This window comes from Protopterus annectens, chromosome 5.part0 (genome assembly GCF_019279795.1).
Source record: "Protopterus annectens isolate FY-2018-M chromosome 5.part0, PAN1.0, whole genome shotgun sequence".
NCBI lineage: Eukaryota > Metazoa > Chordata > Ceratodontiformes > Protopteridae > Protopterus > Protopterus annectens.
This window is the reverse complement of record NC_056735.1, coordinates 332,123,012-332,149,020: the sequence shown is the minus strand read 5'-3', so window position 1 is coordinate 332,149,020 and position 26,009 is coordinate 332,123,012.

Here is a 26,009-nt window from a genome sequence, read left to right as displayed (position 1 = left end):
CAGTACAAAAATGTATTGTGTATGGGATGTACTGAATAAACCAGACAATATGGCAGGAAGACTGTCATATAGGTTGTGTGAAAATAAAGGTGTAATATCTTGTGAATAAAAGTGTAACCCCTGGAGTGCTTGTGTACATTCTGCTTTCAGTTGTTGTAGTGTTGCATTCTATAAATAGTACTGTTGTATTAAGCAGTGTTACCCACACTGTTGAACACAGTTAAAATGTGGAGGAAGTTCAGTATAACAATGTTGGAAGTCCCAAGAGGTCAGTCATATAGAACAACTGAGAGAGACTTAGAAACCATTGGAATGCTTCATGCTGCTTCCATGCTAGCACAATGTACTGTGATGTCAACTATAACATTTTTACCACACACAGCAGGGGTTTGAATCCCGGGAGTGGTAGTAAGTTGTATGCATAATCATAACTCACAACTGTACAGAGTTTGTGAGAATGTTCAGATAGAAAGCTGTATGCATAATTAGACCCAACAACTGTACAGACTTTGCTAGAATGTTCAGATAGTAAGCTGTAAGCATAATCATAACCATCAGCTATTCTGATCTGTCCAGCATGTCCCGATAAATGGCCCATATCTGCTGCCCGGTAACTTGTTCCCCTGACAAATCAGTGAGATTATCCAAGAAATGTAGGCAGCTTATACTGACATATAATGGATAGTGAGACCTGAATATAGAAAGAGAATGCATATGAAAGCAAACCTGTAATTGTAGCATCACACCCAAAGTGTATGACAGCTATTCCAAAATATGTCGCATTAACACCTGCATCATGTCAAGCCTTGACCAGAGTGTGTGCAATAATGGATTGTTATATATGTGTATAACATCAACATGGAGTATGGGAGTATGTGTAGTAGTTGTCAGGTAGTGTTAACAAATATTTCTCCACAGCTATAACAGGTAATAGGTGTAGACTGTAGTTACAACACAGTTCACTCATATACTTGTCTACAAGCATGGAATCTGGGAGTATGTGTAGAATCTGTCAGGTAGTGTTAACAAAGATTTTCCTCACAGCTATAACAGGTAAGAGGTGTAGACTGTAGGTACAACACAGTTCACTCATATACCTGTATACAAGCATGGAATCTGGAAGTATGTGTAGAATTTGACAGGTAGTGTTAAAATATTTTCTTAACAGCTATAACAAGTAAGAGGTGTAGACTATACGTAAGACACAGTCCATGTATATACTAATCTACAAACATACCATTGTATAAAGTAAGGCCATTAGGTAGTGTAATAATACATGCAAGGGACAGATCACTGCAGTGACTAAGAAAGTTGTGAAAACTACAGGGATACATTAGTTGTTAATTAACCTCTCTCTCTCACCCCCACCATATGTGCAACAATAACCTAATTACACACCTAAATGGGTACATGTACACTCCAATCTTTTGTTGAGACATATGTCCTATTGGTTTATAAATATTGACATTTGGTTCTATGCATGTGCCATGTTAATATACTCCCATATTGGCCTGTTGACATCAATGAAACCTGCATGCTGTTGTAATGGCCACTGTTGTCCCATATATGCATGTGTTCTGCTCACCCTGCAACTGTTGTAAATCTATTGTCTTGGGTTAATGGGAATACCTATCATGCTGTTATAACTAATCCTGAATGCTGTTGACTGTTACTAACTGATATCTGTCCTAAAATAGTATCACCATAGCTTGTATGGGAAGGCAGGTCCCAGCGGATCCACCTGTCCCACCTCAGCTGACCATGGCACCTGGCACCAGCACGTCTGGGGCCCAGCCTGGGACCTCCTCCTCCATTGGCCCTGAACCACCTTTGGGTGGAACCGCCTTAGGGGATGGGGCTCGGCCACGCCCCGGGAGCGGGGGTGGAGAGGTACCTATCACCCACCGTCAGGTCTAGGCTATGGTATGTAGGGAGCTCAACAGGGAGATTTGAGACCAGCTAAGCCAACTTGAGGGCCATGTGGAGCAATTAGAGGGTGAGCCTGCCCCTCCTAACCAGCCCTCAGCACAGCCACCTTTGGGGCCGTGAAGATGCAGTGGTGACTGCCCGCGGGTGGGGACCTCAATCCCACTGTTTCTATTTTGGGGGCTCATGGGCTTGCGACTTCTAAACACCCCTCCCCGTCCAAGGTGTTTACCCCCCATGTGTCATATACCACCCCTGTATGCATCTTGTTTGTCTTGTCTGTTAACTTACCCAGCCTACCTCCCCAAATATACATACTACCCCTCCCCAACATCCCACTCTCACCTGAAAAAAAAAAGGCAGTCTGTTCCCACAAAAAAATATCGCTCCATACATAGCTGTCCATTTTGCACACATGTCCACTGGATACAAGTAATCCAGTCTAATTGGCATCACAATGAATTATTGTTGTCCTCACCCCCACCCAGGGGTTTGAGTGTCCAAATCTATCTTCAAATTCAGTGTATATGCACAGCTGTTGCTGTAGAAGAAATGGGCAGCTACTGACCTTCCTTACACGCTTCCTGCACATCCCTGGCTATTTTCCCCTACTGCCTTTCCCTCTTTGTGCCCCTTTTTTCACCACTTTCCTATCGACCCCTTTTTCTTTTCTTTTAAAGAAATTAGCATGGGGGTAAGCGGGAGTAAGTACATTTAAGCAGCAGTAAGTGGGTTTAAGCCTGTTTGTGGGGGGTAAGCACTGCCTACACAGGTTAAGCAATTCAGAAGCTAAAATAGTATAAGAAACTGTAACCAGTAGTTATCAGTGCTTAGCTCCACGCAAACCCACATAAACCCGCTTACAACTGCTTTAAAGTGCCTTAATCACTCTGTATCTAATGGCCTGTGTTCTGCCCAGCAACAAAATGAATAGCCTCTGCAAGGCTCAAACCCTGGACTCTGCACACCATAGACAAACCAATTTACCACTAAGCCATGTCAGATATACATAAATCTGATGTTTTCAGAAACATATCATCCAGCCCAGTCATGCAACAGTACAGAGAATGTATACCACCATCTAGATGTATGTGTGTGTAAATATATTAATATCTAAACAGATACAACATATCTATATATGTTGGTATATATATATATATATATATATATATATATATATATATATATATATATATATTTAGAAATATATACATATATATATAAATATATATGAACATATATATATGCAAATGCCTACATCGACACATATATATGTCTACACCTATATGTCTACATATACACAGCAAGGTACATATATGTACACAGATATATATCTATGTACGTATATACGGACATAATCATATATATGTAAGCAGATATATATATCTATATAGGTATATGTGGCCATACATCTGTAGACAGCAATGGTAGATTAACAAAAACAAATATGTCCACATGCACCGTTAATGGGTTTGAGATGCCCCAAACAATATATGTCTTGTACGAATAGGCATACCCCCCCCACAGCCAAACACGTCCACCCTGCAATACACTACCAAGTGTTGCAGATCCAATAACCAGGACCTGATATGACATGGGCACAAGATGTTAACAGTACTACATCCTATCTGTATGATGTCAGGCTGGTATTGGTAACATATCATGCAGTACAGTCTGGCTACCATAGGAAATGGAAAATGTGGAAGCTATCAACATCCCCAGACACATATATGCAAATACAGATATACACACACACACACATATATATATATATATATATATTTACATATTATATATATATATATATATATATATATATATATATATATATATATAGATAGATATATATGTGACTACACATACACGCACCGATATATGTACAGTAAGATACATATGTAGAAGGTGCACAAAATATGGAACAGCCACTATGCCTACAGTTCAAACCTGAACACCTGGACACTGTATGGGCCACCCATACAAATGACAATTGTTGCCTGCAACATACACCCACTGAGGACATAGGACAAAAAAACACACACAGGTTTGCAGAAATGGTAAACCTTTATTTGTGTACTATTACAGTTCTATATACTATTGGTACTGTAATTAGGATTGTCTTCACAGACATGGTGTGTGTGGGAGGTCACATCTGCTTTCCACATGTGTGCCATTGGCTACTGACAGACATCCTAAGGACATCATAGTAAAGTACCGCTGCTAGCACGTACTGCCCCTGTCCACTGCAGCAGAGATATTGGCCAATATGTGTGGACATTCTGACACACTCTGTACAGTCCTGAGGTATACACAGAACCCCTTAGTGCAAAACATGTGTATCATGCCTGACAATATGAACGTTAACAGCCGTATAACACATAACGACTGGTATACATATGCTGCCATAGGTTATGCATTCACACACCCCTGTCTGGCCTGACATGTAATAACCGCTGGTACAGGGGTGCCATGGCCACATACTACCCACTAGATATTGACATATATCTGTACAGCATCCCAATGCTCTGTCTGACATACATGACTGTTAAGGGCAGCCCGGCAGCAGTACATCTGGCAAGTATCTGCACATGACATCTCACTGTGTAAGTACACTAAGCTGCTAGGTATGTAACAATGCACTGTGCAGGATACAGGCAGACTGGCTCAACACTGGGCTACATCTCCTATGTGGGAATACACATGTACCTGCATATATAGCAGGCTGTACAGGCATGTCACAGCACAGTTTAAGATACACCTATGTGAAAGTGCACAACCAATGAGAACACAGCCACAGCCACATATGGCAAGCTAGCATGATATTACAGTATATGGGCTATCTGTTCGACACCATCCTCATATGTGACACTCACACACTAACCCTACATATACTGGACTGCTACACAGTTTGGTCTGATGGCTGACTGTGGTATGGGACATGTGTGTGTATGGCCCTACAAACATGTAAGCCAATACGGTAGCATAGAGTGGAGCAGAATGTAACATCTTATAGGACAGGATCTAGGACGATGACAACTACCACAGTCTGTACACAGGCCAAGGTACATATTAGCAATGCACACACACTGTCGACGTTCACCATAAGTACACAGACTTCAGTACTGTACAAACAACCACAGTACATCCAGATTATGTCATCAAATATAACCCCTATTGTATATAACATATGTAGCAGTCTGATGTCTCACTGGCTTATCAGATATGATGACTCTAATTATGGTGTACAGCATATATGCACCTCTTAATGCATGACATATGTACAAAGATTGATTGAGTTTTGGCTGGAAGCACATACACAGGGCCAATACTGACACGATGCTGAGATAAAATCATACATTTATTGTTGTAACAGGGTTGTTGCAACATATGTCCTATAAGGGATATGAAGTCAGTAACTGTCATGACTTTCACCATCTACAGACTGCAATCCTCACACTACCTTCTGCAGTTCACAGATACATGTTGTGTGGGTAACACATGACACCAAAGGCACCACACACAGCCCAGTCTGCAGATGACCCTACAGATGGGGAGTCCTCATAAACATACAACTGACATGGCAGGTATTCATACATGTAGGACAGCCATATCCACACACACCCTGTTAAACCAACATTACTCCAAATGCAGTATAGCAGCACTTACAGTCTGTAGTCAGGTCAGGTACATCCCCCCTCCTGTGTGTTGGCCTGTTTCCACAGTGTATGTTGTCAGAGGTAAATTCCCACTCCATCTGAGATGCTGTTTGCCAAACAACAGAATGCGTTTCTGCTCACAGTGAATGAAAAGGACCAACACAAACATGATGTTCCTAGATATTGGAGTGTGTTTCCATGAATTTGGATATGGGAATGTTACCACAGCTATTCCACATGCAATCAGCTGAGGAGGGCTGCAATTCATGCAGTGCCCATCAGCTGATCATGAGCATTACCTAAAATACACATACTGCTGCCTAAGAAAATCAGGTATAGGTCTCTGGGAAGTGAACTCCTACCCAACTATTTTATCATACTACATCAGTACGCAGTTATGAGACACACCATGGAGACTACTGGGATACAACTCTCCCAAAGGTATATTTCACAGTAGATGACCTCAGCAGGCTTGTCATACTGGGGCTATGGGGAGGGCAGTGTGTGTGCATGGACCATAACACATTCATCTAGGGGTTGACATGCCACATGTGGACACAACTTGGGTCATATTCCACAGGTACGTATATGCAGCTGCTAGATTACTACTTCCTTGAACAGTCATGTTGCACAGCTGGCACATGTACCACATACTCTGTAATGCTGACAGATACAGGTGGCTAGTATCTGCAGTGTGTGACATCAGACCTTCATGTGGCCCTTTGGCTGTCTGCTGGGTGGGAGAGCCCTGGATGGCTCCTGTCACAGTCACCCTCTTCCACACATCTATGTATGTCTAGCTTTCGCTTATTATAGTGTGTTGTCCTTACATATATGCCTGTATTCCTATCCACTGTGTGTGCAAAGCATGTGTGGTGCATACTGAGGAGTGTCTGCACTAACATCTGCGGCTGCCAGATATGTCTGGTCCACTGGTGTTTGCAGACATGGCCTTCATGTGTTTAAGTGTGTGGGCATGCCCATTATGGCTGTCTGTATTGAATGAGTGAATCGAGTCCAGGTAGTTTGTACTGCAGTGCTGACCTTTGTGTTTTACACCTACAGGTAGTGTGCTGTCTCTGCAGGGTATCCTTCGATCATTTGGCATGAACTGTTACTACATTTCTGCATAGGATGGGGGGGCACACCTGATTATTTCTACATTTCTACAGAGGAGTGGGGAGACATCTGACTGTTACTATATTTCCACATAGGATGGGGGGCACACCTGACTATTTCTACATTTCGACACAGGATTGGGGGGGCACACCTGACTGTTACTATATTTCTATGTAGGATGGGGGGGGCACACCTGACTATTTCTACATTTCTACACAGGATTGTGGGGGAGGGCATACCTAACTGTTACTATATTTCTACGTAGGGTGGTAGGGCACACCTGACAATTTCTACATTTCTACACAGGATTGGGGGGAGCTCACCTGACCGTGACTACATTTCTGCATCGGATGGGGGGGCACACCTGACACTTGTACACATTTGCTAGGACTGTACGAGTATGTTGGGTACACCATTTCAGTCTGTAGTCTTACCTATCATGCTGGCTAGAGGCATACTAGTGTACTACAGATCTTAGCTTTTAATTACCTACATATTAGTTTCTGACTTCCTACCCTTCAGAACTGACATCCCAGTACCTGACCTGCTGTAGTCTGTCTGTGTAGGCCTGGGCGGGGGGGGGGGGTTAGGTTACCCATAGGCCTCATTCAGAGGCCATAACACAACCTTTGTTTTTGTTTGTTTACACCTGTCCTGCTGGCTGTGTCTGTTGTTGGGTATGTGACTCCCCTGACTGGCATGTATACGTCACTTACCTTGTGGGTGTCCCAGTAGTGAGGGTGGTGCTGCAGGGCTGCCTATGTTGGATGCACATACTACACTCCCAACACATGGTTAGGTACAGGTAGTGTACTGTTTGGCATCCTGTTTACTGTATGTGAGAGTCGGAGAGAGGTGTTATTCCCTGGGTCCCTCCTGTGTCAGTGTATGTGCGATGCATTGCCTCTTTGCCAAGGCCAGGGCATACTGGACATGCCTCCTTCTGCCTACTGGGGAAGGCTCAAGTTGTTCCTCCTCCGAGTCACTCTGTGCCTGTGCAGGCCTTGGCAATGGTGGGGGGCTGTGTGGCCCTGCCCCATGCTGTTCCTGCTGCAGCTGTTTCTGCAGGATCATATTGTGTAACATGGCACATACAAGGACAATTTGGGTACATGTAGCTGGTGAGTACTGCAAGGCTCCACCGGATGTGTGTAGGCACTGGATCCATGGCTTGAGCATCCCAAACACATGCTCTACTATAATTCTGGTCTATGTGTGTGCCTCATTATGAAGTTCTTGTTTGGGTGTGTGTGCAGTTCTGATGGGTGTCATCAGCCACGGCTCCAGTGCATATCCAGCATCCCCCACTAGGTGACCATGAGGGATGTCCCCATTGGCAAATCTCTGGTACAGCTGCATCAGATGCCAGATGTGGGAATCATGATAGCTTCCAGGGCAGCCAGCACACACATTCATTATTATGCCCTGGGCATTGCAGAAGAGCTGGCAGTTGATGGAGGGGAAGCCCTTGCGGTTGATGCAGACCCTACCCCACTCACCGGGTGGTGCTTTGATGCATATGTGAGTGCAGTTTATAGCACCCACTACCTTAGGGTATTCTGCTGTTTGGTGGAACAGTTGCATATTGCTGGCCAACGCCTCACGGGTGTTGGGGAAATATAAGTGCTCACCAACATGTGGTGACATGGCATCCAGGAACTGGTGGAGTACCCTTGATGCTGATGTCTGTGAAATCCCATCATATCCCCAGTTGGCCTTTGGAAGGTACCTGTAGCTAGTATTCTTAGGCCTACACATACCTTGGTATCCACTGGGATGGGTTCCCCTCTGTTAGTTCTGTATGTCAGATGTGGCCGGCACAGCTCAACAATTTGCTGTAGGAGGTCCCTGTCCACCCTATAGTGCACCACTATCTCCAGCTCATGTAGCCCCAAGTAGGTTACCCTGGGTCTATACACTGTTCTTTGTCTCCTCACTATGGGTTGTTGGACAGCATTCACATCCTCACCACCCTCAGCCTCTTCCACAAGTTGTATGACAGCTATTGCAGCCCCTATCATTTTGCTGTTATGAGTGTTAAAAGTTCCCCGCTTGTTTACACTGGCAGTGTAGAGTATGGGAAAAACCAGAGGGGGAAGGTGTTTGCTACATTTATAGTAGTGTTCTGGGCTGGGCTGGTCTGCTGCCTGTGTAATTGGCTGATTCTGATACATTTCACTGGCCAGCTAAGCTAGTTCTCCTTGGTTACCTTCATACTGCTGTTTACCCTTCCCATTATCTTCCTGTTTAAGCCCATGTGCGTGCCACGCAGAGTGCTCAAATGTGCACACTGCTGCTATTTCCTGCTTTAACATCTGTTTTCTTCCTGTAAAACCCAGTGCATGGCGTGCACACCCACTTAGGCTTTGTAGAGTGTTAAGCAAGTTTAGACACACTCCCCCTAGCTTAGCTGTGCTAAGCTAGGAGCAAACCCGAGGCACAGGGCTCCACTCCACTTACAGTATGCCTGACACACACCCCCATGATGTCACCTAATGCCTAGGCTTGCATCAAGCTATTCCTACTCTTACACTGTTGGGACCTGACTCACATGTTGGGGAAAACTGGGATTCACTATCCTTCTCCTCATTTGTATAGGATTGCCTGCTAATGCATAGTTGCATGTCTCACACTGAGCCTACCCCCTTAGCAACCACTACTCACTGGCCAAGTTGTCTTCTGCCTGCCATTGACTTGCATGGCAGAATAGTGATTTTAGTTAGACGGCTTATTTTGGCTTATTTTATTATTTTCCCCTCGATCCCGTTTGCGTGTTGCTGCCCTACGCTTAAACAGCTGAGATCGGCTAAAAAAAAAAAGTTGATTTTTGTATTTTTTTTATGTATGCAATGCCAATGGCCTTATACTTGGCCATTGGCATGCTTACCACATGATATGCAGCCTTTATTTGGAGCTGCCATAGCTCCGTTTTGGATTTTGCAGAAATGTACTCGGTTACTAACTGAGTGCATTTCTGCAGATAGCACTAGTCTTGCACAGACTGTTGCAAGCTTCCTGGATTGCAATATCACATCATTTGCATGGATTTCACCTGCAAATGGGGTGATTTGCATACCAGAGCTTAGTCCATGCAGGATTAGTGCAGGAGCGCTCGTGCACACCCCTGCAGGCTGTTCCTGGATCGCACAGCAGACATATTGCCTGCTTGAACTCCTGCACTGATCTTGCACTCCGTGCAAGCTTTTGAGAATCCAGGGGAGTATCTGTGTGTGTGTGTGTGTGTGTGTGCGTGTGTGTGTGTGTGTGTGTGTGTGTGTGTGTGTGTGTGTGTGTGTGTGTGTGTGTGGGAGTGGGGGGGATGCATGTAGTGTATGTAAAAATAGTTTAGGCTAATTTTCAGTTACTTTTGGAAGATTGCACTAAGATATCTGGTAGTTTTAGCAGATGATCTTTGATTTCATTTGTTAACTCCTATTGCATTCCAAGATTTCATTCTGTTCAACCTCCATTTGCCTACTGAATGACTCTGAGAAAATCACTTTAATGGACAATGATCCCAGGCTGAGTATTAAGAGTGTCTATGTGGATCAGAGCTCTAGCCTGATTAATAAATATAAATACAAATGCAAACACCAGTACAAATACAAATTACAATACCAGAGAGGTACTGGCTATAAGTGTGTTTTATGGGGATACAGTGTAAAGCCTTTCTGGATGTGGCAGGTGTTGGATCATAATCCAAGGCAGTAGTGCACATTTTCCATATACTCTTGAAGATCATGTTTAAAGTTTTTTTTCATTTTTGCTGTAATTATGCTGTTATCATGTAAAATGGGCTTTTTGATTCTAAAAGATGCCCTTTTTTGTTATTTTAGTTACATCAGTGGAGCTATATTTACTAAAGTTTAAAAACTTGTGTATGTACGTATGTATTGTAAGTTGAGTAACTGTCCACCTACTTCATGATTCTATGTCATCTTGTGGCACCTTTTACGGATGTTATAAAACAGAAAAACATATTGTAGTTCAATAACTTTAACTGAAATGAGTCCTGCAATGCCAGGAGCAGATAATCAGATTCTATGCCATTCTCTATTAATGAATATTATTAGCTGTTCTGAGTGCGGCCTAAACTTATCCAAGGACTGAGTGGAACATACTGAGTCTGAATGATTATGCATCTCCACCTGTATATCAGAATCATTACTGCCAGCAGGGAGTTGGGTATGGCATACGGGTGGAGATGCATAGCTATGAGGCTGTTCAACACAAGAGTTTTACCAGTGTGGACAGCATAACCACCATGGTTACATTCATGCCATCCAAGATAAGGATACACTTACGGGGACACATGCCTGCCAAGGATTTGAGATCAAGACACTATGTCATCTCCCCAGAGGGGTTTGGTGAATAAGTTGAATGACACAGTGGAAGTGTTGTCACCTCACAGCAAAAGGATTTCTGGTTCAATTCTTTGCTGGAGTGCCTTCTGTATGGAGTCTGCATGCCCTCCCTATGTTTATGTGGGTTTTCTCTGGGTACTCCAGTTTCCTCTCATGTTACAAAGACAAGTATCTGGATCATTTCTCCCTGGGCCTCCACTGAAAATTGGCTTTGTTTCAAGTCGGACTTTCCCGGTAAACAAATGTTAAATAAATAAATAAACTTGGACTATGCTGAACTGCTCACGTTAGTGATCCCTAGCTCTCCCCCAAGATTCTTGAAACTGGCAATAGTGCTCCACCTGCATGTAGAACTTGGTACTACAGGCAGTATAGCATTCCATTAGGTATAGCTTGCAGTAATTTGTGCCACACAGAGGCAGGCCTTCTACCTTACTGAGAAGTCTGTTAGGTACAATGCACCATTTCCATTTCATCTCAAACACAGTCATTGTATAACACAAGCAAACAGTTTAATGCCCTTTCTGCCGAAGGAATAAAGATGCTTGTTGAAGTTTTAAGTTGTTTATTCAGCTAAGTACGTACATGGATGAGGCAGGGCATCAGAGACAGTCTCTTCTAATATGATTTTAGCTGGACTAAGCCTTTGTACTCTGTTTCATGTTAGTCCTGTCACCCTCTGAGTCACAGGTGGGATATCAGACCTTTCTCAAGCTTGCTGGATTAGCTCTCTCCTCTATTAATAATTGGTGAACCTCATCCTTTGCCTCAATCCTGCTACAACAAACATACACTTTAACTGAATAAATTGCTTAAAACTTCAGCAAGACGTCTTTATTCCTCCCACAGGGAGGCCATCAGAGAGAGCCTCCTAAACCTGCTACCTAAAGCAATTATTAACAGAGGAGTAAATGTCATGTTTGATTATGATTATCTGACTGTGGTCTGCTTCCAGGGACAGGGAAAGTTATTACTAATAAAGAGCTGAAACTGCATTATATAGATTAGGCGATAACAAGAATTACAGGATTTTAAAAATAACATAATGGTCATCAGTGCCTGGTCTACAACATGTAGAGAGGTTTTAGGAAAGGGTTTGGCAGTCTTCAGAGATAGCCTTCAGAACAAGCAGTCAAAGATATAGTCAGTAGCACTGGAGTCCTTTTGTAGCACAGCAGGCAGCCATGCTTTAGCACATCAGTGGTTGCTTTAGTCAGTGGTGGAGGCATGAAAAGTAAAATGCTGACACATCCGAGCAGGTGATGGGCAAAGAACATATTCTGTTGTGGAAATATTAAACAAAGGTGTCATCTAAATATAACAAATTAAATGTTTAATTGTGGTCTAAAAGTTAAAGTTATTAGCTGAAGTGGATAGGTGTACCTAGGAAGATGTAATCTAAATAGTTACCATTTCTACTGCAATGCACCAGGAGGATGTGGAGAATAAAAGATTGATTAGAACTTTTTTTGAAAGATAGACTTGTATGATAATATTAGGAGTATCTTGGAAAGAGTACTTTGCTGTTAGGTACCTCAGTATAATTGACATGTATCACTTATTTATGCTTTCAAACAAAAGAAGGCCCTTTTACCTCCTTAATATACTTACAAATCAAAGTGTTTACATATTTTCAGCTGGGGATGTCTCATAAGAACTCCTACACAGCCAACAGGCCCCAGTTTGTATTCCCTGGTGTCTTCAATATGTTGTAGGTACCAAGAAAGAAACAGAGGTATGTGATCCCAAATATGGGTGATGCCTACTGTCACCAGACTTATTTGATTAACTTCTGATTCAGCTTCAGTTTTATTAATGTGTTTAAAATAAAGCATATTGCAGGAAAACAATAAAAGATGCAAAAATAAATAAATAAAACAGACAAAAATAAAGGAATCAGAATAAAGTAAGATAATATTTCAAAAAAGATAAGCAAAGCATATGGTTAAAGTTATAACACCAAGAAGAGTACAAGGTAAATAAAGACAATTAAATTCTGTTCCACTGATGACAGAATAAAGAACTTAACATAATAAATAAATTATACACAATTAATAAAATAGCAGCAGTGATAAACTGAATTAATAACAATAGATAACTGCAGACTGTATCAATCAGTGAGGTAGAAACCAACGATGTGAGGCTTTCACCAGGAAGATCATAAAGGTAACTGACAATTTCCAATGGTCAAATGCAAGCTAATGCTCTTTAAGCAGATCTTCAAAATGAGACAAAAACAGTTGATACAATTAATACATTAACTCTTCTGAAGAATGAAAAAAAAAAAACAGTAACAAATCCTAAAAAATGTCAATCTTCAGCTAATTCCTGTCACTAGTGAACACAATCGCCATGAACCAAACATAGGTCAGCTTTGGAAACCATCTAAATTGTCAAACCTTCAACCAGTTAACATTGACATAAATCCATACCAATTTAATAGTATAACACACCATCAAATCCAGTCTGATTTTTGTCAACCTACTCTCAGAATGGCTATCAGAAAAGATGCTTATATAGCTGCAGAAAGGTGAAATAACACAAAGTAGTGCAATGTGACTCAGAGATGATGGTGATTGTAGCAGGAGTGATTTTGTGAAATGGAGATAAACTAATGGGAAAACTTATTGGTGAAAATCCAACAGGTCATACAGTGACCAGAACTGTGCAGTGCAGTTCCTTGAAAATGGTAGCACATTTGAACTGATGTATGCTGCTAGTATCGCATTACATGCACCACATGAAAGGCAGCATGATAGAGCCCAGTGACACTTTACAGCCATACATAAATGACATGCTAGGGTGGTGTTTGGGTTGTGAAAGACACAATGGCCTAATATATTTATCCTGTCCATGTATGTGGTTGCATTGTGGTGCACCTAGTGGCCATAAGACTGATTAACACATTTGTGACTCAGCAGGGGTCACTGACCCACCCACACATCTGCATTGCAATTTGTTGTAATTTTTGCATGTATATGCTAAGGTATGGAGTATGGTCCAGATCTGCTATGAATTACAATAAATGTGTGATTTAGAGACATTTACCCTTATTGGCATCACTAGCATAACTGTCAAGCTGCAAGACCTAAAACTACAAAACAAAAACATTTGTGGCCATTGCAGTGCTCGTCAAACTATGGAAATTTTCTGAAGAGACAGTGAAATGTAATGGATATCAGACAAAATATTCTATTGAGGAAAGACCAGCCTAAAACTGCTTTGATAAGTGCACTTGACACAGACACATGTGGTCAGAATGTGTGGGTAACTTTACAACTGTTTTCCTGCTGTTGGAGGGAAGTTCATCCACATGTTACCTGCAGAAATGGGGTGGGTGGCACCGGAAAGTGCTTGATAGAGCTTTGCAGTACAGTACAATACAGTACATTACAGTACAGTATCAGTGTTTTACAGATTTCAGAATGGTATAACATATAATATGGTAAGGAGACAGAGATCATATGCAGGTATGTGAGCTGACTGGTTTTAGAGGGATCCATAACTACCTCCTGATAGCTGTGCACAAGGTATATTGCAATAATTGCACCTCACAATTGTTTTGGAGGTGTGGACAGTAGAAGGCCACCTAAGTAGCAACTATATGATGCTAAGAGGCGCACTATGACCACTTGCTATTCAGCACTTAGAGAATGAACAGTGTTTCCATGCATACTGTCATTGTATTTGTATTTGTATCATATATGGAACATAAAGGACAGTGTAAGGTGGGACAGCACACAGGTTAACTGATACTGGGCTGTTATACATATATGGAGCATCTGATGGCCATGCTTTGGTGGGCTAAAGTATTTATGGGCTACTGACAAGGCACATGTCAATACATACTCTGTTCCCAGGCTACCCTACTGGGACACAATGAAGACCTGTCCTGTGATCATGAGTTGGAGTAGGCTTTACAACTAATGGTGAAAGATACAACTTGGATGTGTACACACCACAGCAGCTGCTGGTTATATTACATGTCTGCTTACTGCCCATTAATCTATGTCCAAATCTTCAAGTTGCAACATGTCACCAAGGGAAGGAAAGCTTCTAGAGAAATTCTCCCAAGCAGAAAGAAAAGTGTAGGCTCTACATGAGTAGGGATTGTGAATACTAGAGATAGGTAAAAGAGACTATGAATTCTGTGACCATATGTGGTCTGGGTTGTGGCAAACATTAGTGCTGTCAGTGTTCACAACATGTCAGCCCAGCAGGTCTATCAAAGGGTCACTAACATAATCTTGCATACCCACCAGAAGACCCAATTCATTACATGGGAGATGACGGCAAAAGGCAGATTTCTGCCATCACAGATCACACTGCCTACTATGGAGATTACCTGCTGTCCTACTCTGGTAAAAATATATATTTTACACAGGGTAGAAACCTGATCTGTGAATCAAGCTGGATGCACCTTGCCATGTATGTTCTGCTGATACACAGGCTGGTATCGTACCTTATATCAGAAAAACAGCTTAGACACATGCTTTTGCCATAAACCAGGCTGGTGCCTTATGTCATAAAGACAACTTAATAAAAAATATAATAAAACCCAGCCAAGATAGAGTTTTCACTGTGTGATACCTTAAACCTCCTGTAATAGAGGCCCATGGGATATATGGAAATGATCCCTTAAGGTCATCAAGTGTTTCAGCACTATGGTTTATGAATGCCCATAACTACTTTTTCTTTTACGTTTTTATGGCCATGCATGTTTCAGCCTTCTTATGACATCATCAGTAGAGCATAAGTGGAATGTTTGGCTATTCTTTAGAAACACAGGGTCTATAATCCAGCTGATGTCCATAACCATTAAGGTGTCGGCAAAATATCTCAACTAACATCCAAACCAAAGTGTAAAAAGGTCACTACAAGAAAAACCCAAACAAACTAGAGTTTTCACTGTCTGATACCTTAAACCACCTGTAATAGAGATTGATCCAATATATGCAAATGACCCCTTAAGGACATCAGGTGTTTCAGCACTATGGCTTATGAATGTCCACGACTTTTACTTTTTTTGTTTTAAGTCTTTGTGGATACATTCAGACCAATAAAGACAAATTAGGTGCATGCATTTGCCATAAATTCATGGCTGCTCAGCAATGCTATCCTTCCTCTACATGCACACTTGAGATAAGACACAATGGCCTATCACTGAAAGCATGTGTGCTTACATGCTTTGCATTGCAATAATCTGTAACATGGGGAGGGGACTGACACATTTTGTAATGTCATGTGAAGTGTTTTATCTGTCTCTCTTCACAGATGCTACAGGTATAGTGTCCTCAGCCATTGAACAGAGCATGGCTATTGGTGGTGGTGCATTGGACACTGATGGTGATGGTAGTCTTATGACAGCACAGTTAGACAGCACATTGCTGCTGTCAGCAATTGTGACTTGGAATGGCGTCCATCATCTATGTCATGTGTCACAGCTTCCTTTTCTGAGGAATCACCCCCCCACCTCACCTGAACTCATAGAATGACAGGTTATGTTCAGCATGCCTGGTCTTGAGGCATGGTTGTCCCTTGCCTATGCATCTGTGATGTGCAGTGGTGCAGCCACAAATTCTGTGATCAGGATCAGAAGAGATGAGCTGGTGAACAGCACTGCCTTGCCTTTCAGTCATTACATGAGATGAGCACCACAATAAGCATAAATCAACAGATTTAAAGGATAGTGATCCAGGTGCAGGCAGATGCCACCACCATGATGGCATAGATGATAGTTGTACTATGCAGTTAGCATGATAATGTACATGAGGGCTTTTAATACATGGCCCACATCATTGTCTCCACTGCCTCCAGACATAGGGACATGTACCATTCCCATGTGCACCACTCGTCTGCCTGCACTATAGCTACACACTATAGATCAAGCAGGTCACATTCATGTACTGCTGCTTCATTCACTCCACCATCCAGTGGTGTATTTATTGAAACTCAGTGTGGACAACCAAGGAAACAAAGTATGTAGCAGACGGGCACAGGTCACAGACAAGTATTGCATTCTCTGTATTCACTGTTATTCCTGGCAGCATGTGTCTGTGACAAAGCCAGTCCTCAGCGGGGATGCAATCATGGATATCTACCAGCTTCCATATGGTGCCATTGTCAACATGACAGTTCCACTATGTTCTTGTCATGGAGGAGATGGTGAGTTAAACATTGTCAGATCCTTCTGTGACAGAAGGTGTCGATGCACCCAGTCAATGAAAATGGCTGAGTGAATGGCCTCTTACATATGCTGCTTGGCTAATATGGCTACTACTCCAAACATTGTAGAGCATTCACTTTCTGTATTCACCAATAAATCTCTGTATGCAAACTTGCTGGCACCTGCAACTGGTCATGCAATGTTTACAATTTTTTAATTAGTCTGAAGTCTTGTTTATACTTTATATTCACAATGGTGTTCATTAGCACAATGTTGCTCATTTCCTTATCTCTATGAGGTGATCAAAACAGGATGCCTACCAACAAATTTCAACTGCTTGCAAGGTGGAGCTACTAGTGTCTCTAAATTGACCACTCCCTGCATGGCAGCAGCCTTCACACAATTTTGTCTAATGAAATGTACTATCCCTTTCTGAATCCCAGCTTAATCAGCCACAAAGTGGTTACACATTCCAACACAGCCAATGCCATAGACCAAGCAATGGATGAAATGCTTTCTCATCTAATGAGTGTTGTTTAGCTGTCCTTTTAACACTTTTGTATTTATATAGTGACTTGTACTATGCTGAAAGTTTTCATTCAGCACCGGTGCAGAAGACAAAATGCCACTATCATGTTTGCATGTAAGTTTTTAAGTTTAGCAGACTGTTTCATGGCATGTGTATGACTTTCATATTTACAAATCAAATCGTGAATAGTTAAGTGAGCATCTGTTAAGACAAATGAATTTAAACATTTTGGGAGCTTTTTTTAAAGTTAGAAAGAAAAATAAACTTATGTCTCCTTTACTATTACCTCTAATTTTACCTGCCCGATAAGTCCCCATGGACCAAGCACTGTGTATTTTACAGCATGAATCTTATTAGGGCACAACATCATAGTGAAGCTTGCATTCAGATGTATACAGATAAATGCATACATTTTATTAAATTCATTTTTTTTCCAACTGATGAATGAATGACTTGAGACATACCTCCCTGGACTACATGAAAAGAGACATGGAAGAGCTCTCGGATCATGTGGCCCAGGCAGGTATGACCCTAGCCCTGAGTAGCATCCTGCCTTTGCCCAGAATGATACCATAGTATAAGGACAAAATGACTGACTTCAACAATTGGCTATGCTTCTGGTGTCATTCAAAGGGGATCCAGTATCTGTCTGCCTGGGATGACATGATCGACAAACCACAATGCTTTGCCAGAGATGGTCTGCACCTGTCATCCCTGGGATTTAGGTTACTGGCTAAAACTATTGCCACCCCTATAGTGCCTTTTTTATACAAGGTTCAAAGGACAAAACCACCACCATAACAGATACAAGCATGCAAAATCTGGAGGTAGTGCTACTCAATGCTAGAAGTCTAAACCTCAAAATGCACTCTCTCAAGGCACTTCTAAAAATGGAGAACATCGATATCTGTGCAGTAACTGAGACTTGGTTCAAGGCTCCAGAGAGCACCCCTGCAATACCAGGCTACAACTCTTACCACACTTTTCGGCCACCAAACCAAGACCGAAACACTAAAGGTGGAGGAGTGTCCATATTCACCAAGGATATTCACACCTCCAGGCTAGTTGCCCAACACAATGCATCTGAAATTCTCCAGGTGCAACTAACACAAGGTAAGACTGCAATCCAAATTGTAGCTTGCTACAGATCCCCCACCATGTCCCATGATTCTCACTACACCTTTCTAAACATACTGGAAAATATTAAGATACAACCAAACACCCTAATACTGGGTGATTTAAACTACCCTGCCATTAACTGGGAAAACTACTCGGGTACCAACACCTTTTCCCAACGGTTCTTGGAATTCATAAATTCCAACACCCTGGATCAACTAATCCATTGTCCCACCAGTGGCTCCAATATCTTAGACTTGGAGATTACTAACATGGGAGATAGATGCTCCACACCAGTGGTCACACTATCATTGGTCAGGTCTGACCATAGGCAAATCACCCTTGACATCCACATCCAACCCCCACACCCCAGTAAAGAAACCTCTGTAAAAACCTTCTCCAAAGCCAACTTCACGCTACTCAAGTCAGAAGTGACAAACTTCATGACACCCATGCAGACAGGCACTGAAAGTTTGACTGCTGAATCCCACACTAAGGCACGGTATGAGCACATCCACTCAAGCATGAATCATGCCATCACAAATAGAACCAAGATACTCTTCTCCAAAAAAAAAAGAAGCCAATCTGGTGGTCCCCTGCCATAAACAAACTATACAAAAGAAGAAAGAAACTGTTGCATAAAAGAGAAAAATCCCAGGATGCAAAAAACTCCCTTACCAGTCTCAGTAAGAAGCTGAGATCCCTCATAAAATCCTCCAAAGCAAGTTACGAAAATAACATTGCTAAAGATTCCAAAGACAACCACAAGGCATTCTTATAGTTATGTCAATAATCTAAATGGCAATGCTTAGATATGCTCTGAGCTACAACAAAATGGCATTAAATATACTGATCCCAAGGATATTGCCAATATCCTGGCAGATGGATATAGCGCCAACTTCACACACCTCTTTCCCCCTAAAGGGCCCATCTCAATACCAAAAGATTGCCAAATTCAAGTAATCATGGCCACACAGGTAGAAACCGCACTCTTCAAAGGTAAGAATACAGCATCCATGGGACCAGATGACATCCCAAGCCGTGTACTACATGAACTACAAAATGAACTGGCACCTCACCTAAGTGTCATGTTTAATCATAGCCTCACCTCAAGCTGCATGCCCACTGAGCAGTGCACAGTTACAGTTATCCCACTCCACAAGGGGGGATCCATCTTGGATCCCAGGAACTACCATCCCATCAGTTTGACAAGCCTGATCTGCAAGGGCATGGAATGCATTATTATGGAACTTATAAACAAAGACATTGGCAACCTTCAGACACTGGACCCCACCCAGTTTGGGTTTGTGAAGGGACGATCTTGTCTCCTGAACCTGATTGACTTCTTCGAATCAGTCTCCAGAGCTGTGGACGAGGGTAAGGCAGTTCACACAGCCTATCTGGACTTTGCCAAGGCTTTTGACACCATCCCCCACTCTGGAATCATAGATAAACTTACTAATCTGAGCATAAATCCCTATGTCACTCGATGAGTTGCCAGCTGACTTACTGACAGAACCCACACTGTAAAAGTAGCTGACTTCAAATCCAGCTCCAGACAAATGACAAGTGGTGTACTACAGGGTTCAGTCCTGGGACTGCTCTTGCTTGGCATCTACTTCTCAGAAGTATAGGCCAACACTAAGGGACTCTGGCTAACAAAGTTCGCAGATGACTGCAAACTGGGAGCCATTATTGAATCCTCAAATTATGTGGATATTCTACAAAAGGGCTTTACAGAAACAGATGCTTGGTGCCAGAGCCATGGGCTTAAGTTTAATGCCAAGAAATGTATAGTTATCCCCTTTGGGAAAAACCATGTACCCATGAATTACCACATAGGTGGCAGCACACTAAACACCAAAAGTGTGATGAGGGACTTAGGGACACAGGTGGACAGTGGTCTCACCTTCGATAACCACATCACCACAACAGTCAGGAAATCCTTCTATGTGGCACACCTCATCACTAAGGGATTTTCATCCAGAAAAATTGAGGTCATTGTCCCACTGTACTCATCCCTCATTAGATCCATTATAGAGTACAACACCCCATTTGGTATGTACCTCACAAGACATCTGCAATAGCTGGAAAGGCCGCAGAATTACCTCACTGACAGAATCACAGACCTTAAGCAGATGCCCTATGCTGACCATCTAAAAAAATGTTCAGCTATACTCTGTGGCATATCGTCTACTCAGAGGCGATCTCTGCTTAACATACAAGGCCATGTCAAACCCTGAGCTGTTGGACATGCTCCACTTAAAGAAATCCCAATCCGTCAGAGTCACACACTCCAGGGATCTAAACCTTGTCATCACAATGAACAAAACATGCTGGATGGATAGGTTCCTGACACAGAGACTCCTCATACTCTGGAATAGACTGCCCATACATGTCAAGCAGAGTGCCTCCTTGGCCCTCTTCAAAAGGAACCTTGACGATTGGATGGGAGATAGAAAATTCACCCAGGGCATCACGTCAGTCACCCTGCTAGACAGGGCTCCAGGGAAGTAAATATTGTGGGAAGAAATATCCAGGGAATTGTTATGGCTAAGCTTGTTTAGGCCCTAGGGCCGATAGCCTAGTACCAACCTATGAACCTATGATTTTCCCATTCTCCTTTGTCTAGTTGTTTTACAGATGTGTGTTTATCTTTCAATTTCTTGCTAGCACTGAAGTCCTACTGCTGCTGCTGCTGCCACTGCCACCTTTAAGAAACCCTCCTGCTTTTAGACCATCTTTCTTTACCAGCGCATTTCAAGTGAGGTACAGGAGATTAGGAATGAATGTGAGTTCTGGATGACAATTGCAGCATTCTCTAACAAGAGCACTGAACTACTAGATCAGAACAAATAGGAAAGTTCCAAACTAAGGTCAGTTCGCTTCAAGCTAATCAGCAAAATCTGATCTCTTAGCAAATGAAAAATATGAGATAGTAGATTGTGTGGCATCTGAATAGCCAGCTTTTGAATACCAAATTTGTTTCACCAAGGAATTATTAGCTCATTTGTAATGATGGTACACTGAATGCTTCACTACATTGCACACAGAGGTTACATATTTTTCAGAGTGTCTACAGACTTCCTCCCCGGCCACCAGGGAACAGAGTAAACTGAGAGGCTTTACTGCACTTGTGTCTAAAATTATTTGTGCTTAAACTGTTTACCTACACAATTATTCTTGTTTACTGGTTGCAATTGTGAAAAGAGGCAAACATGCTTTGTTTTAACGTGAGAAGGCTATTGGCAGCTTGCAAACATTATTTGTTTTTTACTAACTGCCTGTATTTAACTACTTCTTGCTTTCTTTTGCATTGTGTATCTCACAGCTTGCAGTGGATATAAAAAGTGTACACACCCCTGTTAAAATGCCAGGTTTTTGTGATATAAAAATGAGACCACACTAAATCATTTCAAAACTTTTCCCACATTTAATGTGACCTATAACCTGTACAATTCAATTGAAAAACAAACAAATCTGTTAGGGGAAAATATGAAAAATAAAAAAAAATACAATAAGCTGGTTGCATATGTTGAAGCACCTTTTGATTTAATTACACCATTCAGTCTTTCTGGGTACACACCTGCCATCAATTAAAGAGACTCTGATTAACCCCAAATAAAGTTTAGCTGTCCCAGTAGGATTTTCCTGACATTTACTCAGTTGCCTGCTACTGCCAAAGCTATGGTTCACAGAGAGCTTACAAAGCATGAAAGGGATCTGATTGTTGAAAGTTATCAGTCAGGAGAAGGGTACAAAAAAATTTCCACAGCATTGGATATACCATGAAACACACTAAAGACAGTCATCAAAAAGTGGAGAAAATATGGGACAACAGTGACGTTACAAAAAACTAGACATCCCTCCAAAATTGATAAAAAGACAAGATGAAAACTGGTCAGGGAGGCTGCCAAGAGAGCTACAGCAATACTGAAGGAGCTGCAGGAATTTCTGGCAAGTACTGGTTGTGTACTACATGTGACAACAATCTCCCGTATTCTTCATATGTCTGGACTATGAGGTAGGGTTGCAAGACAGAACCCTTTTCTTACACAGAAAAACATCCAGGCCCAGCTAAAATTTGAAAAACAATACATCAAGTCTCCCCAAAGCATGTGGGAAAATGTGTCATGGTCTGATGAGACCAAGGTTGAACTTTTTGGCCACAATTCCAAAAGGTACATTTGGAGCAAAAACAACACTTTGCATGACCAAAAGAACACCATCCCCATGGTGAAGCATGGTGGTGGCAGTATCATGCTTTGGGGTTGCTTTTCTTCAGCTGGAACTGGGGCTTTAGTCAAGGTGGAGGGAATTATAAACAGTTCCAAATACCAGTCACATTTGGCCCAAACCATCAGGCATCTGCTAGAAAGCTGAAGATGAAGAGAAATTTCACCTTTCAAGATGACAATGACCCCAAGCATACATCCAAATCAACAAAAAATGGCTTCACAAGAAGAAAATTAAGTTTTGGAATGGCCTAGCCAGAGCCCAGGCCTAAATCCAATAGAAAATCTGTGGGGTGACCTGAAGAGGGCTGTGCACAAGAGATGTGCTTGCAATATGACAGATTTGGACTGCTTTTGCAAGGAAGAGTCGGCAAATATTGCCAAGTCAAGATGTGCCAGGCTGATAGACTCCTACCCAAGAAGACTGGATGTTGTAATTAAATGAAAAGGTGCTTCAACAAAGTATTAGTTTAAGGGTGTGCTTATTGTAGATTTTTTTATATTTTTTCCTCTAACAGATTTGTTTGTTTTTCAATTGAATTGTAGAATTTATAGGTCACATTAAAACTGGGAAAAGTTTTGAAATGATTTATTTAGTTCGCATTTTTATATCACAAAAACCCGGCATTTTAACAGGGGTGTGTATGCTTAATGCTGCACTTTGTGTAGCAGTGCTGACACCCCCATTAAATAATAGCAAGTGAGCACCTGTTTCTATCACACTAATTTATATAACCTTTAATATAGCCTAAAAACCTGTGCTTAAAATAAAAGTTTGCAACTTTGCACATACACTGGCACCCATGCCTGTGCCCATGTGTTGCTTTCTTACACCTGTGTTGTATGCTTGAAGCTGTTACACTGTTAGCACCAGCTTGCATCCCCACATGAAATCTGCACCACCCACTTAGTGTTTTTTATGGTACCAGGTTCACTTTAAGTAGTCCTGCCCATTTGGTAGTTTTTGTAGTGGCTGTGCCTAAAACCTAAGCTGGTCTGCCATTTAATATTTACAAAGTTTTTGTTGCTCTTTCTTGTTCTGTGGCATCAATGCCTATAACTATAGTACAGAAAAATGTTACTGGTTGTTGAATTTTATTTATTTATTTTTGCTATGCTACATATTCATATCAGATCAAGTAATATTGTTTTATCTTGAAATTTTCAGCTATGAATCTAAGATACTAGTGATGTATTATAGGTAGATGACTTCAAAGATCATAATATCCCCATCTCAATTCCTGACATAATGGCACCACAGTCTGCCTGTTCCTCTTCTGTTGCTGCTTTACTTACATTAGACACATTGAAGCAATGTAGGAGCTGTCTCATGCTTTCTGACACCCAATTATTGGTACCTGACACAGAATCAACTTGTGAGAGGTAAAGATACATATATGAAATGGAGACAAACCTCTTGCATCCTTCCTGTACTGTGGTCAGTAGTCACTATACACATACAATACCACATCACAGTCCTAACACCAAGCCTGCTTATGCTGAAATACTTACAAAATCCCCCTCCCCCCAAGCCTCATAGAGCTTCAGTAGCAGAATTACATTTCACCCAACAAACACACAACTGTGACTACCATAAGAATGGATCACAAGAATGGCACACAAAGCCTCTAAGGCAGCCAAAAAACTGCCATACATGAAAACAACCTTATTATAGGTGTTCAAATAATTAAACATACTGGTGCAATGCTCATCAGGCTGAGTAAAGATAAAATGATGACAGATTTCTCTCTGGTGCCAGAAATACCAGTCTCTGCAAGGGTCTTAGATCCCTTCTCTGCAAATATGCATATGATTTAGTCATTGCACGTGTGACAGTGAATGACCTTCAACACTCCGGCAATGCTGATATGAAGAAAGACATGGCTGTGATCTCTGTGCATGTCTCTGAGCACCTAGTCTTGAGTAGTAACCTATCATCACTGAAAATGACTTTACAATACAAGCAAACAATAATCAACTTTAGTGATTGGCTCAGTAATTGGTGTCATTTGGGGGGGGGGGTCAAATATTTATAGGTAAATTAATAGCAATCCAACAACTACTGCACTAAGGTTGTGTGTGTCTTTCTTTCTGGTACTTCTGCATATTTGTAAAGTCATTTTCTGTCCCTAAAGTGTCTTTTTTAGTCCTGCACCCACCTGACAACTTAACAGTTTTACATATGGTCCATAACATACCTCTTAACTTCTTAACTCAAGAAATCTGAGAAAGTCTAATATAATGGGGAGACAAAGACCCCAAAATAGGAACAGATTTTAAATATTGCTCTTATAAACTTAGAAAGTTGCTAGAATAACAGGATTTAACAAAATCTGTGTTGGTGTGTATTTTTCTGAAGGATGTAATGTCTGAAACTCATATATATGTCATTATTTAGTGACTTCAGTCCTCAGTGATTTGCCAGAAAACCATATGTTTTAAGAGCAGACCAAAAATATGAGACAAAAATCTGATTTGGGCATTCTGCGAAAATCTAGACAGCTGAGAGGTATGGCCCATAGTAATGTGTCAGTCTCAATACAAGAAACCTAAACAAAAAGTTGTCCTCCCTTGAAGCCTCCATAAACCTTAAAAACATAGACATCTGTATAATTAACACAATATCATACCAGAATAATGACAACATTCCTTCTGTGCTTGTTTTTTATGTCTACCACTCATTTAGATCATCTTCTGTTAGTGGCTGTTTTTACAAAACCTCCTCCATGATGCAAGAAACCCAGGAAAACTATGTTAATAAATTAAAATCCTTGACTAAACATAGTGAACCACTAATATTGGATGATTTAAATTTTTTCATCCATAACATGGCTAACATATACTGTAAATAACAAAAGCTCACAATGGTTCTTGGATTTCATAGACACAGACTCTAAGTAA